Source organism: Dipodomys merriami, unplaced genomic scaffold (genome assembly GCF_024711535.1).
Source record: "Dipodomys merriami isolate MVZ:Mamm:240054 unplaced genomic scaffold, mDipMer1.0.p SCAF_5, whole genome shotgun sequence".
Lineage (NCBI taxonomy): Eukaryota > Metazoa > Chordata > Mammalia > Rodentia > Heteromyidae > Dipodomys > Dipodomys merriami.
The window spans coordinates 70,374,054-70,382,056 of record NW_027206068.1 but is presented as its reverse complement, the minus strand read 5'-3'; the positions used below and the strand labels follow the sequence as shown (position 1 = coordinate 70,382,056).

Sequence of the window (8,003 nt, the reverse complement as noted above, 5' to 3'; positions counted from 1 at the left end):
TAGTAACTAGAATTACAGGCTTGAACCACTGGCATCTAGCCTCCGACTACCTATTTGAACTAAGAGAAGTGAGAACTTTAAGCTCATGTAATGTGGATTTCTGGGTCTACAGAGTTGTCTCCATGAATTGTGTATATCATAGGTGTGAGATAGGATGGACTGCTATGAACTCAGATTCCATGGTTCACTGGGCTTCCCAGCCTCCTCTCTCACAGACATTTACTATTGGAGAGATCTAAATGGTGAGACTTGTAAGCAGAGGAACCAGCTATTATTTTTTCTTTTTGTTAGCTGAGGGGCTTGAACTCAGGACCTGGGCACTGTCCCTGAGCTTTTTCAGCTCAAAGCTAATGCTCTAACACTTGGAGCCACAGCACCACTCCCAAGACCCATGTTTATGGGTTATCCATCTTCAACGCAGACTCAGTTCTTGTGTGCATCTACACTGTCAGATGCACTCAAAATATGAACTTGAGCTTGCATGTTTCACAATGTGAACCACAGCCTACGATGCAAATTGGGGCCATCAGTGAGTCTTGCTGCTCAGGGACACTTGTGTGGTGAGTGCAGTCCTTGTAGTGTACTGTCAATCACTCCAGCTACAGGAACATATGGATCCCTTGGTCTGATGGGAGTCTTGAGCAATTCTGAAGTCCCCGTGGCTAACCCTCCCCACCAGAACTGAAAACTGCCCGCATTTGAGGATGCATGAGGGAGTTTGAGTCTTTGGCTGATATTTTTTATTTATGTTTTCAAGTTTTACTATTATTTTTGACTGTTGTTGTTAAGCTTTCTTTTATTTTTCCCCTGTATTCCTCACTTGTTTTATTCTTTTTTTTTGTTATCATGTTCATTAAACTTAACTTCCTTGCTTATGCCATTATCTTCTCTGGTTATTGGTGGCATTGTAGTCATGTAGTAGTTGACTTAAAATTTCCTCGACTTGCCTTTCCACATCTCCTGTGCATCGATATTGTCAGTGTTACATAGTTTATATTTTCTTCTCTGAGGAGTACTAGGGAATGAGCCTTCAAGAGGAGGCTGCTCACTTAATGATTGCTATGTAGAACTAAAAAATATATCCAACCCAATGGAGGTACCAATCACAATATACAACTACACAAAGAAAAGAGAAGACAACATGACTCTTCCTAGTGTTCATCTGAAGATGCTGAAATAATGGACATATTTAAAAATCTCTACTAAAGGGTCATTAGCTATTTTCATGTGTTTCTTTGCTCCGTATGCTGGATTATTAACAAGAGAAATTCAGGAGTGCATAGAGAGTCAGTTGTAAGCATTTTCAGTGGCCCAGCTTCTAGGACCAAGAACTCAAGAATTCTACCAGAAAACATGGAGTGTGGTTTTGTTTGCTCTGTGCACTCCATGGATGCACTCAGGATGGTGCCATTGTCTCAGGACTGGAAATGTGTTCCCTCCAAAAATGTTACAGGGTTGTGGGTCTGAACTACAGAAATACTGTGGACTTGAAGCCTTTAAAGTGGTGGCATCCTAACATATTGTATGTATTCCTCCACCTGCAATTCTGGTATTCTGCACAGATCTGAATTGCTCATCCCACTTCTTCCAATGCTTTACCAGTTTGTGGTCCTGGATGGTAGAGGACCACTGTCCTTTCAGACTCCCAGCATGGCCTCCCAGCACAGGGAGCTCTCAGGGCTTTAGTCTTGGTCCCTACTGAGCCTGGCTGTCCAGGCCATTTCCTGATCTCAGTGTGACTTTGCTGGGCTGGATGACTAGACACAGGATAATGCCATGAGCTCAGACTCTAAAACAGTCAGCTCAGACAATAGTGCCCCCCAATTCCAGTTGTGAAGAAGAGAGAACTTGGTCAGAGTCAGCTTGTAATGTGATTCTAGGTCTCCTGGATGTTTAGTCTACACTTGTGCATGGTGCTAAGGTCTGTGCTATGACTGGAGTTTCTGAACTCCTCTATTTTTGGTCTCTAATCCAATACTCTTCACTGTTACAATCCCACAGTCAGTGCTGGAACATTCATTTTCCCTCCTGGGCTCTATAAAATTTCTTCAACTTTTATAAGTCTCTCACTGCTCACAACTACCCTCTCTATTTTTCACCATCTTTCAGTGGTAGCTGTGTTCCTGACGCATTGATTCTTCTCTGAGCATTAATGCTCAGAGAAGACAGTGAGGGCTGGGGATTTGTAAGATATCATCTTGCAGTCTCCTTCCAAATTTCCTCTTTTGAGTCAGAGTGAGGAACTCACAGGAAGTTATCTACAAAAATAATGGTGGCAGTCATGAGTCTCTAAGCTGTAAGGGAACAGGAACTCAGAGGACAGAACAGATCATTGCTTTCATGGCATTTATGATTGTTTAAGTATACATGCACATACTGGTAAAGCTGGCCACTGGTAGGAGGCAGAAAATAAGTAAACATATAGAGAACATAATTATATATACAATATGTAAATATCTAACTTCAAAACAAATTGATCAGTTGTCATGAAAACATAAAATGCTAATCGTACATGCAGAGAAGGAGGGGGACAATTCTCATATCTATTGTCTTCTGGGTATAAGCTAATTTTCTCCTCATCTATGCTTCCTATCTGTATCTCTGTAATAATGAGTACCTCAAGGGTGGAGAGTGAATTATGTGAAAACATATCCACATATCACAGAGGAAGGAGCACACAGACTGACATTATGGGAGACTGAGTGAAGGCAGATTGATCAGGAGCAGGATGGCAGGAGTTGCTGGCCACATCCAACTCTGGACACATGACAATGTAGTTGAGAGAAACGGCTAGTATGACTTAGTCTAGTAGAATACCTGCTGCTAGGAGGGAAGGCACCTATGTTCACAAGAATAAATGCAGACTAGATTAAAAAATCCAAGGAAGTTGACTCTTATTGTTCCCTAAATATGTTGCTCTATGAACCAAGAAATTCCTACTATATTCAGAGAAGGCAATGGTCTCACCAACCACACAGAGCCACGGAATGACCAACATTGAGAATATTCTTCAATATCACATTTGTGAAAGAAACCCTTCTTGATAGAATATTTATTTCTCCCCTATTATTATTTTTTGGATGCCATCCCTTCATCTGCTCTTAGGGGACATATTTTGGGAACCAAGTGTCTCCTCTCATCTCTCGCCACCAGAACTCATTCAGGATATTTTCCAGGGCAAAGGGATTGGGCAGAGAAGGCACAGACACCGACAGTGAGGACACGTTTGCTTTATTGGCGTAGTGACTGCAGAGGGCCGGAGGGTTTTCAGTTGGCAGCGATGGTGGCCTGGATCCAGTCCACGTAGTTGCACACTCTGGTGTACACTCCAGGATTGTCCTTCAGGGCACAGCCATAGCCCCAGGAGACAATTCCCTGGAGCTCTCCCTTGCACACCACAGGGCCACCAGAGTCACCCTGGGGAGAGGAACAAGTTGCATGAGTACATGAAGAGTAATAGAGCAACTCACACTCAGAACTTAATACTTGTCCTAGTCTAGCATATAGCTCTCTCATGGTATCCCATTCTGTGCTCTTACTTTGGAGAAGATACACAGTCGAATGGGCCTTGTTCACTTCTCAGTGGAGTCCTGCATGGCGCTGTAGCCATTCAGCATTGCAGAGGGAGGGGCTGAGTATGGTCAGGTGTGGTTGTGATGGGGGAAGGGGCTGACTCACCTGGCAGGAGTCCTTGCCTCCCTCGATGAAGCCAGCACACACCATGTTCTTGGTGACCTTCCCAGGGTAGGCGGCTTCACACACACTCTGGCTCAGCAGGGGGGCATCCAGGCACTGCAGCTCATCTGGGTTGTTCACTTTGGAGGACACACGATGATAAGAAAAAGGAAAAACAAAAGAGGAGAAATGCTAAAATGTGAGACACGCGTGGGCCCAATCCTCCAGTTGAATATGGTGTGGAATTACTAAGATCTTCAGTAGCAATGTGGAGCCTTGGTTTGAGTTCCCAAAATGATGTTCTCCAATTCTTATTTCAAGAATTAATAGTAGCAACTCTATATGAGTTCTGTCAAGAGTGTAGTGGTCAAATCCCTTGCTACTGCATGTCTCTCAGGTGCCCAAGGAGCCTAGTGTGTAACAGGACTTGCAATCTATTTGCAGACTGGAATCAAGTAGGTTCCAACTGAGAGACATCCTAGGTTCTGGAAGACATGAGGACAGATGCATGAGGGCAGATGAAGGGCTGTGCTCACCGCCAAAGCTCAGGGTGTTGCCTCAGCCAGAGATGAGGCACTGGGTGCCAGCAGGTGCACAGGAGGTGGGCAGAGCCACAGGGGCCACTTGGGAGTTGAGGGACACTGAGGAGGACAGCTTGATCAGCATGATGTCATTGTCCAGTTCCTTGATTCTTGGAAGAAGCTGATTATATGGAAATTTTAGAATTAAAAAAAAAAGACAAGAGCGCCATGCAGTAGGAGGCCAGGTTGAGACATAAAAAGCTACAAAGATTGCTTGACATCAATGAATATCAGCTGTTTGAACAGCTATCATGTGACTCCCAGAGGGAAAAGCAGAGCTACTGAAATCTGTTACATTGTAGAACTGTGTTTCAGAACATCAGTCCATAGGGGCAGGTGTAGAAATGGTAAAAATAATTGCAACCTACAGCTTCTTCCTCCCTAGAATCCAGCTGACATTATAGAATACCACAAAGTCCAAAGGCAGCAGATCCAGTGTGGATGATCCCATAGGAGATTACCGAAGAAGAAAAACAGGGTACGTGGCAGTTCATGGAAATCTGCTCACTCTGGGACCATTATTGTCGATGTTCTAGTGTCACTAGAAGGGTAATACAAAGAGAAGAAGCAGCAGGTGCCTATGTCACAGCCTATGCTCTCTCCAAATGCAGTGTAGCAAAATGGTCATAGAGAGATACAATTTGGTTTGGTTAAGAACTTACATATTTGTCCTCACAATTCACTTCCATGCTAGAAAGAAAATCTGAGTGTAATTGTATGCTTGTGTTCATAATTGTTTATATCAGTATGACTCTGTGAAAGAAGGAAAGGAGTGAATATTCTAGAGAATTCTGAGCAAAGTGGGAAAAGCTCTCCTCAAATTACAATAATTGCATCAGAGATGACATGCTGTCTGGAAAATGGATAAAATGATGCAGCAAACTTGTCAAAATGCCAATGTGGGGATCACATAACTTCTGGTACAATGACCAAGATGACTGGGCCATCTTTTCTACTGGACAGAACTCTCAGCTCTGTACTCTGTTACCGTCTAATGGTTAGGTAGCTCCTACCTAAGTGCCTGAGGCCCTGGGTTCGATTCCTCAGTACCACATAAGCAAAAAGAGAAAAGCTGTAAGTGGCGCTGTGGCTCAAGTGGTAGAGCGCTAGCCTTGAGCTGAAGAGCTGAGGGACAGTGCCCAGGCCCAGAGTTCAGGCCCCACGACTGGACCTACCCCCCCAAAAAGAAGAAGCATTCCTGCTTGTCTAAACCAAAAATAATGAAAGAATAGCTTCAAGACTAAAGGACGAGATGGAAAATATACTGAAGTGTGTGTGGGATATGTGGCAGGTGGCACCTAAAAGATTGGCTGATCATAGATCCTCAAAGGGAAAATTTTACATCATATTTCTTCAGGTAATTTCCTATTTGAAAAAGTAGATGGAATATTGAGTTAATAGTTCACCTGTCCTTTTCAGAGAAGTTTCTCTTTAAGTCTTTAGCCCACTTATTTATTGGGCAGTAGTTTCTTTGAGGATTTGTTGTTGGGGGATTTAATTTTTTGAGTTCCAGGAATATTTTAGATATGAGACCCTTGTCCATTGTATGGCTAGTGAAGATCTTCTCCCAATCCATGGGCTTTCTATTGATCTTGCTAGCTATGTCTTTTGCCATGCAGAAGCTCTGCAATTTCATGCAATCCCATTTGTCCAACCTTACTTTGATTTGTTGTGTTTCTGGGTCTCTTTTAAGAAAATTTTGGCCTGTGTCAACAAGACCTAGGGTTTCTCCTATTCCATCCTGTAATGTTTTAAGAGTGTCTGCTTTGACTCCGAGGTCTTTGATCCATTTGGAGTTGATTCTGGTGCAGGGTGATATATAAGGATCTAGCTTTAGTTTTCTACAAGTGATTAACCAATTTTGCCAGCACCATTTACTAAAGAGGCTGTCTTTCTTCCATTCTATTTTTTTAACTCCCTTATTAATAGACACATGAAGAATGCTCAACCTCCCTAGCCATAAAAGAAATGCAAATCCAAACAACATTGAGATACCACCTGACCCAGTTAGAATGTCGATAATCAAGAACTCTAATAACAACAGATGCTGGAGGGGATGTGGACAGTAGGGAACCTTACTGCATTGTTGGTGGGAGTGTAAACTTGTTCAACCACTTTGGAAAGCAGTATGGAGGTTCCTCAAAAGACTCCACATAGAGCTCCCTTATGACCCAGCAATCCCACTTTTGAGCATTTACCCAAATGATCACAAACAAGACCACACTAAAGCTACCAGCACAACTATGTTTATTGCAGTATTATTTACCATAGCTAAGATATGGAATCAACCCAGATGCCCCTCAGTAGATGAATGGATCAAGAAAATGGGGTATATATACACAATGGAATTCTATGCCTCCACCAGAAAGAGTGACATTGCCCCATTTGTTAGGAAATGGAAAGACTTGGAAAAAATTATATTAAGTGAAGTAAGCCAGGCCCAAAGAAACATTAAGTCCCATGGTTTCCCTTATTTGTAATAACTAGTATATGTCTGAGACAAGCAGAAACGGTCATATAAGTTGATGTTAGGCGAAATGAACCCCAAGATAAGGATTCAAATGTTTTTTCTTTCTTGCTGTTGTTTCTAACATATTTATAAGATGATTTCTTTGTTGCTATGTATGTCCCTCCCCCATGGTATAACCCCTGTTTTTCCTGTATTTGATGTTGTTATAATTTGTGGAGGGGAAGGGAAAAAATAAATTGTTAAATAGGGATACAGGTAGACCCATTGCAACAATGAGATGTACAAGACATTATGTTGAAAAATGAACTTTACAACTTTGGTGGGGGGGGTGGGGAAATGGGAAGGGATGGGAAGGGGAAACAAAGTAGGAGGCAACAATGCTTGATAAGAAATGTACTCATTACCTTGCCCATGTAATTGTAACCCTTCTGTACGGTATTTTCACACTAAAACTTACAAAAAATAAAAAAAAATAGCTCACCTGTCATGGTTGTATTTTTTTTATTGCCCTTCAAATGTGATAATTTTTCAACTTGGTTCCAATCTGTTATATAGTTTTTTTTCTTTTAGGAGCTCTAGTTTGTTGGTGATACTTCCCACTGAGTTTTTAGTTGGTATGTATACTTTATATTTCCAGAAATTTCAGCGCTGTTTCCTTTTCCAGAATCAAACACTGTTGTTTAGTATCCAAGCCACTGACCTCTCATCCATATTTGAAAGGAATTAATTACTTTATTGTTCTTTCCATGTGAATCATCTTTTAGATCCTTGATTATTTTAGTATAAGTCTTAAATATTTTGTTCTGTATTGCCATTATTTCAGTGTCTTTGGATGAATGAGCATTAGGAAGAGTCATGTTGCCCAGTTCTGTTTTGCATTTTTAATTGTTTTGCTATATATTATGATTGGTGCATACATTGACTTGGATATATTTTTTAGTTTTACTTAACAATCATTAGGCAAGCAGCCTCCTCTTGAAGTCTCATTCCCTAGTACTCCTCAGAGAAGAAAAATAGAAACTTTATAACAATGACAATATCAAGGCACAAAACGTGGAAATGCAATAGGAATGAATTTAAGTTTACTAGTACAAGACTATAACACCACCAATAACTAGAGAAGACAATGGCATAGGGATTGAAATTAAAGTTATTGAACATGAGCATGATAGTAAAAAAGAACAAAAAAGGGAGGAGCATTGGACAGAAAAAAATAACAACTCATATCAGGATGGGCCTGAGAAAGTTACTTCACCATGAATAAGCAATCTGATCAT

The 8,003-nt window shown here is 41.4% G+C and overlaps 1 pseudogene; it reads right to left on the bottom strand.

Moving 5' to 3' along the window:
- Nucleotides 1-3,248: 3,248 nt before the first annotated feature.
- Nucleotides 3,249-4,350, bottom strand: LOC138810159 (trypsin-4-like; annotated as a pseudogene).
- Between the last annotated feature and the right edge of the window lie 3,653 nt (nt 4,351-8,003).